Source organism: Branchiostoma lanceolatum, chromosome 9, assembly GCF_035083965.1.
Source record: "Branchiostoma lanceolatum isolate klBraLanc5 chromosome 9, klBraLanc5.hap2, whole genome shotgun sequence".
In the NCBI taxonomy this organism is placed as follows: Eukaryota; Metazoa; Chordata; class Leptocardii; order Amphioxiformes; family Branchiostomatidae; genus Branchiostoma; species Branchiostoma lanceolatum.
The window spans coordinates 3,126,482-3,134,328 of NC_089730.1; positions in this window are offsets into that span (position 1 = coordinate 3,126,482).

Sequence of the window (7,847 nt, forward strand, 5' to 3'; positions counted from 1 at the left end):
ACCTATTTTAAACACAATGCAGCACAGACATTTGCCGACTTCAATGAAAGATCTATAGATAGTCCATTATAGTTCGGAAATACAAAGTATAACTTCCGTTTATCACATTGTGAAAGCTGCTGGTAAATGCTTCATTGTCAAGCAGGACGACCACACATAAATAAACTTATCTGCCTCAACGCTGCAACCTATTTCAAACACAATACGACATTTTGAGACGTCAATTGGAGCGATTTTGTCTGCCTTGAAAATTGGGCATTGTCATCCAACAATGGCCCATTTCACAGTGTCAGGCTCTATAATTGAAGGTTGAGACGCACGCATTTCAAAATGAATGTCTCTATTAGCTCCAAGGGTCAGATGTTTCGAGTCTAGACGTCACCATAATCAGTTGCTAAGACCAATTTCACAGTCTCTATATGGTCGTGGTTGACGCTCAAACATTTCAAAATGACTTATATGTCACGAACTCATAGTTCTTATTGGTCACTTGTGCTAACGCCACCAGTCCACTAGCAAGTTTCGACACAGTCCTGTAACTGTAGTCATTACTGAATCGCCATCACTTGGCCAGAAGTATTCGGTCATAGTAGAGGCAGATTCTGAGGTCAAACGTTAACGAACAAATGCATTGACCTACGTAATATGCTCTTGCTAGACACGTACAACCTGAAAATGGTTGCGCTCGGCTTTTACGTACATGTGGTGCTTGTGATAGTTTTTCTGCGGACAAGCCTGTGTTTTCTCACTGAAGAGGAGCTGCTGGTAAATTCTTCTTTGTCAACTTACGCGACCATACACTAGTATATTTATCCACCTTAAATACGTAACCTATTTCAAACACAATACAACACAGACATTTGGCGACTTCAGTCGTAGCGACTTTGTCTGGCGAGTCTTTACAACAATGCCCAATTTTAGTGTCATTGATTGAAGGATGTTTCAAAATGAATGTCTCTATTAGCTTCAAGGATCCAATGTCTTAAGTCTAGACGTCACCATTGTCAGTCGCTGAGAGCAATTTAACAGTCTCTATGGTTGAGGCTGATCGAAGGCTACGAAGATTATATGTCACGACCTCTTAGCTCTTAGCAGTCACTTGCGCAAACGCCAGTAACCCGTAAGCAAGTTTCAAAACGGCCTTCTACCTCTTCACTTTACGGAATCGCCACCAGTTGGCCAAAATATTGGTCATATCATATAGAGACAGGCCTTGTGCTCAAACAGTGGCTTACAGAGGCAGTAACGAATCCTCTAGATAGACACGTACAATCTGAAGAGTATTTAAAAATGGTGACGCTTGGCTTTTACGCGATTTTTGCGGTAGTTTTTCTTCGACCAAGCCTGTGTTTTCTGACTGAAGAGGAGATACTGAGGAGGGTGGAGACAAACGTCAACAATCCACCCGTGAACAATACACGTCTAACGACGCATCTCATCGCACGGTACCAGGTTAGTCTTTCCTAAATTTGCAAGATGCTAATGTTTCTGATACAAGCCATTTAAGAGGAGACAAAAGTTGGTACGTTTTACGAAGAAACTACAAGAGTCTTATTGGCAAACAAGTCGGGAAGGGGATTCGTAAGTTCTGCTTCACATATTTGGTCAGTTAGTCATAACTCTTGGTGAGCCAAGCTTATCTCGAGAAGAATTCTTTCTGGCCTAGGGAGAAGAAATGCTGCTTCAGTCGTTTTCTGTAAATAACCAGTAACCTGAAAGTGAACGTAGGACCGTAGTTGCGTGGTAAAGGTTGTGTAAAATAGCCACTATACGCTCTTAAGACGTTAAATATTTTGTATTAGTAACAAAGGGCACAAAACCGAAGGTACAAAAACAAAGCTGCAGCCAATGTGCAAAGAAAAATATTATAAGAAACAATAAGAAAATTAACTCTATCTAGCCCCCCACACCGCTCTACTTGGAGTTTTAGCTTAAGAAGCTAAGGTAAGAAGTTATACCTTCATTTTACCTTTGTCTTTCTAAGGCCAGTCATCGCCTGCAGTGCTCTCAGTTCTGCTACCTCACCAAAGGCTGTCAGTCCTACAACTACTACGAAGATGAAGGAATTTGCGAGCTGAATGATCAGACTTTTGTCCAAGGACTTTCCGACTTTTCCTTCCAGACAGGGCAGGATGCAGGATGGGAGTATTGTGACCGCTATTCGTTCTACATGATAAGGGTAAATTCGTTTTATACACACACATCTTTAACTTAGACAATATGGCGGTTGGACGCCACAGTGCCGTTGTAAGTTTCGCCCATATCTAAGTAAAGAAGCAGCAGAAGAGAAAAAAAAGTTTCATACAGGATTTTCTACACATTTAATTGCAAAGCTAACGTTACATCTACATGAAAAAATTATGCGTCTCTTCCAACATAACAAACATTTCCAAAATATCTACATACGTTTCCTATTTCTGGTCATCATACGTCATCTTATATTCACATAACCCTTTGATTTTTGCCACATGTGTGTACTGTGTAGGCCTGGTGGCACGAATGCTCCGAGCAGAACTCGTGTCAAAACGGTGGAGTGTGCACCCGTAAGATTTTGAAGGGCTCGGAGGTAGAGCGACCGCCTTGTGCCCCACTGTGCGTCTGTCCTATAGGATACTCGGGCCGTCACTGCAGCAGTAAGTTTCCTATGTCCATACACACATCCTTTGAATTCGGTAAAAATGGTCATCTCCGTTGAAAATTACAGTTAAACCTGGTCTAATCAACCATTCGTAGGACTGGGGAAAATGGTTGGAGAGAAGAGTTGTGTTTTTTTTTCCTTTGAACGAATACATTGGTTGGTAAATTTCCAAACGTCTACATATCGTTTTACCTTGTGAAAGCTTAAGGTTCATGGTACATTCATAAGACAGTCTTTCTTGACATTGTTTTTTTACGATACCTGTGTGAGTATTTCACTTAGCTTCGTATGTTTATTCTTACTTATTACTAACCAACAGCCAAAGACTGCCAGGATCAGGAAGGAAATGGAGCGTCCTACAGAGGAAAAGTCCCATTGACGAACACAGGCAAGATTTGTCAGCGTTGGAACAGTCAGACACCTCATGGACATAGCAAAACGCCTGCTAATTATCCGTCATCCGGACTGGAACAAAATTACTGCCGGAATCCGGACGGCACCGCCGGAGTTTGGTGCTACACCACGGATCCTGACACGAGATGGGAACTATGTGACGTGCCCGTATGTGTTGAGGGATGATTATGTACTAGGTTAAAATTACAGACAAAAACTTCATTTGCACCTTTACACAGAAGAACCTCCTTGGTTTACATTGCACGTAACTTAAGAAACACTGTTGATGAATTCTCCCTCGGTGATTTAAGAATGTGGATGCTATCTGCAATGTATGACAATCTATCAAGTTGTTTATCTAGTATTAAGTTAAAATTCATCGAAGTTACACTTGTTGTAGAAAATTTAGCATAAGAGCAAAATATTTTTCCTTGTTGCGCAAAATTCACCTCTGATTCCTTGTATTTGCTTATGAAATATGATAAATTCTGTTTGACAGCAGTTTGTGATTACAGTTTTGATAATAAATGTGTATCATTGAGTGTTGAGTTCTAGAATCTGTATGGAATTTTTATTAACTGATCATCCTCTAACTACCAGGTGTTATGTGATATATATTTTTTAACAAAGCTATTGCAAATAACGTTTTTTCTGGAACTAAAAAACAATATCATCGACCCTAATTTGTGACTAAAGAAATAAGAACCTGATAGTTGGAACACAAATTAACGAAAGTAGCATAGTAACGCATCTCCGCCTCATATGAGGTTCCAAATAAAAACAGAAAAAGCAATTGAAATGAGATCACGAGAGTGTGGACTGCAACATGTATACTACGTTTTAGCAGCTTTCTATGTGTTAGTACAGACATCAAGTATTCATAAGGAAAAGTATTCACTCAATGTGCTGGCACATAAAAGCAATTCCTCAAATCAATGACTAGTGAAAACGACACAATGAAGGGTAAGTCCTTGGGAAACAGCTTTCTATTTAAAGAAACAACCTAATAAGAAGCTTGAGAGTAACCCTTTATTCAAACCTGTACATGTTCTGTTCCTATGCACAGGAAGGCATGATGCATTTGACTACATCCAATTGTGTATCTCCGACGAATCGGAAGTGGCATTCGTTGGCATTGAATGAGGGATATTTCTTTTCCAAATTGTCTAATCTCAAAGAAAAGTCCATTTATAGTCTATTATAGTTTGAAAATACAACAAATAACTTCATTTATCACAGTTTTAAAGCTGCTGGTAAGTGCTTCATTGTCAATTATACAAAATTGCCAAACATAAATGGAATTATCTGCCTTGAAGCTGTAACATATTTTAAACACAATACAGCACAGACATTTGCCAACTTCAATGAAAGGTCTAAAGACCGCCCATTATAATTTGAAAATACAACGTTTATCTTCCTTTATCACAGTGTTAAATATGCTGGTCAATGCTTTATTGTCAAACAATACAAGACATAATGCCTTAAAGCTGTAACCTATTTCAAACACAATACAGCACAGACATTTGCCGGAAAAGTCTATATAGATAGTCCATTATAGTTTGAAAATACAACGTATAACTTCCTTTATCATAATTTTAAAGCTGCTGCAAAATGCTTCATTGCTAAGCAACACGACAAGAAATTTTAAACAAATGCCTGCCCTGAAGCTGTAACCTATTTTAAACACAATGCAACACAAACAAGATTGGCAACATAAAAAGATGTTGCCATGGCAACGGTGGTCTCTGTTAACGTTTTCGTTTTTAGCCCACATGCAAATAAGGACCTCGCATAATCATATCAGTCGATCGCTTTCTCTACCAAAATAACACAAGTTCTCCAATGTATGAAAATCTACTCTCCAAGCAGAGCTAGGGTTTCGGCTGGTTTTTGACGTGTTTTTAGGCGTTTTTGTCATGCCTTCTACTTTGTCATCGTTTTTATTGTGTCGCCAACCCAAGCTCTGTAGGCACTGACCTCGGGGCGGGGCAAACCTATTTACTTCCATTGAAGAAAGGTGGCAGTACTCCTCCCCGAGAACCATTAGATTATCATTAGCGGTAACAATTTTACTGCCCCGGATTATCACACATCCGGCAAGTGTAGAGCGGCATTCACCACGCCGCGCCGGTCCCCCGCTGACTGCCCTATTCATGCGACAGGCTGGTGTCCACGATCCCACGCAGGCATGATTATTGATAGCATCATAACGTACATTTCCATTGGATACCTCACAAGAAAAATACAATGATGCATGAACAAGTCGTATGAAATAAATGTGTATTACGTATAAACTTGAACTGCATTACTAGAAATTATTATTATCATTATCTAAGGTATCGTGAAATGGATTATGAACGGGAACACGTACCTTGTTTACGTTACTTGCGGTTACCAATGCCGCCGCTTGCTGTTTTCAGATTGGACGGAACTTTTCAACAACAGCGAAATGGTCGACGGAGTTCTACCAACAGAGACGTAAAAATCCCCAAATGACACCAGAGGATTGTACATATTTTTGTGTGATTCGTTCTTTGATGGTTTTTAGGTGGTGTAAATGAAGTGCGGTCACGATAGGCAAGTCATTTGTTGACGGACATTGAAGCGACTTTCCAACATGGCGTCCTGACTGTTTTGTATGTAACGTTATTTGTGGGTAGTAGTTTAGAGACTTTTTGAGATTCTACGATATCCTCCCACTACAGCATTGCATTTTCGCAGTGGGGATTAAAAATGAGAGAATCTATGGCTATTTCGGGCTGTATATCGTCTTCTGGTACGACGGCCCAAATGGCCTGGATCGTAGTTGAGTATCGCAGAGACTTTGTAAACTCCAGATGTCTTTGGCTGCACGTTGAGCTGTTATTTTTCAAACGAAAGTAATTGCAGTCAGCCAACGAGTAGGGGAAGCGCTAGCTAGCGTAAGAACATGAAAACATGGCCACGACCGATAGACCGAGGATTATTACTAGAGGATTATGTCCTTGGTGAAACTGGGCCGGAAATTCTGTGGCGCGTGGGGAGGGAATCCCGTGCCTGGCCGGGCACGCTTCGCACTTTCTTGTGAAACGCTTGCAATGTGTTGGAGTGATTAGGTTTATTAGGCATTGAAGCTTCCGTCTGCCTGCAGAGCTTGGGTTGGCGACACAACAAAAACGATGACAAAGTAGAAGGCATGACAAAAACGCCTTAAAAACACGTCAAAAACCAGCCGAAACCCTAGCTCTGCTTGGAGAGTATGAAAATCTTGTTTTCACAAAAAATATATCGTACCATTTCCTCATAAATTATGTAAATGAGGCCCTCTATGCAATATTTGTGTCTAATAGTGGCCACATTTACTTAACTTCCAAATGGAGCAAAAATGAAATCCCCATCATTTACCACATTAAGTATCAATTTGCATAATTGATATCTATCGATATTTATCTCTTTCTCAGTTACATATGTCATGTGTTTGAGAGTCCTATAAAAGAATGCAGCTGATTTATTAACTGTCCTCATTGATCATGCAAATCAGATATTGATTTGCATAATTGGCATATGATTATGTAAATCATCACTTAAGCTATCTACACACCAAAAATTATGATGATCCGTCATCCCCTTCTTGCGTTATTTTCTTTCAAAGTTTGAGTCAAAATCAACTACTGCAGTTCCAAAAAAAGCCGCTAGGGGGTCCAAATCTACAGGACATATTTTCCTAACAAAGAGCTATATACCACTTAAAATCATGACTATAGCATGTTCAGAAGACGAGATTTGAAAAGTGAAAGTTCCCATGCAGTACCATAGAAAGTTGCTAGGGGGCCCAAAATCTAATCATTGCAAGGTCTCCCACAGACCTACCCACCTACAAAATATGAAGACAATACATCCAGGCATTCTTGAGTTATCGTCCCATGGACTTTCACATTCCTGTACAATTCCTAGAATTCTTGAAATATGCACACAATATAGTAAAAATTTGGCTCGCCCCTGAGGCGTCGCCAAAATTTGCCGACTTCAATGAAATGTCTACAGATAGTCCATTATAGTTTGACAATACAACGTAAAACTTCCTTTATCTCAGTGTTAAAGCTGCTGGTGAGTGCTTCATTGTCAAACAGGACGACCAGACATGAATAGAATTATCTGCCTGGAAGCTGTAACCTATTTTAAACACAATACAGCACAGACATTTGCCGACTTCAATGAAAGATCTATAGATAGTCCATTATAGTTTGGAAATACAAAGTATAACTTCCTTTTATCACAGTGTTAAAGCTGCTGGTAAATGCTTCTTGTCAAGCAGGACGACCAGACATAAATAAACTTATCTGCCTCAACGCTGCAACCTATTTCAAACACAATACGACATTTGGAGACGTCAATTGGAGCGATTTTGTCTGCCTTGAAAATTGGGCATTGTCATCCAACAATGGCCCATTTCACAGTGTCAGGCTCTATAATTGAAGGTTGAGACGCACGCATTTCAAAATGAATGTCTCTATTAGCTCCAAGGATCAGATGTTTCGAGTCTAGACGTCACCATAATCAGTTGCTAAGACCAATTTCACAGTCTCTATATGGTCGTGGTTGACGCTCAAACATTTCAAAATGACTGGCTCAAAGGCTCCGAGGATTATATGTCACGAACTCATAGCTGTTATTGGTCACTTCATGTGCTAACGCCACCAGTCCGCTAGCAGGTTTCGACACAGTCCTGTAACTGTAGTCGTTACTGAATCGCCATCACTTGGCCATAAGTATTTGGTCATAATAGAGGCAGATTCTGAGGTCAAACGTTCACGAACAAATGCATTGACCTACGTAA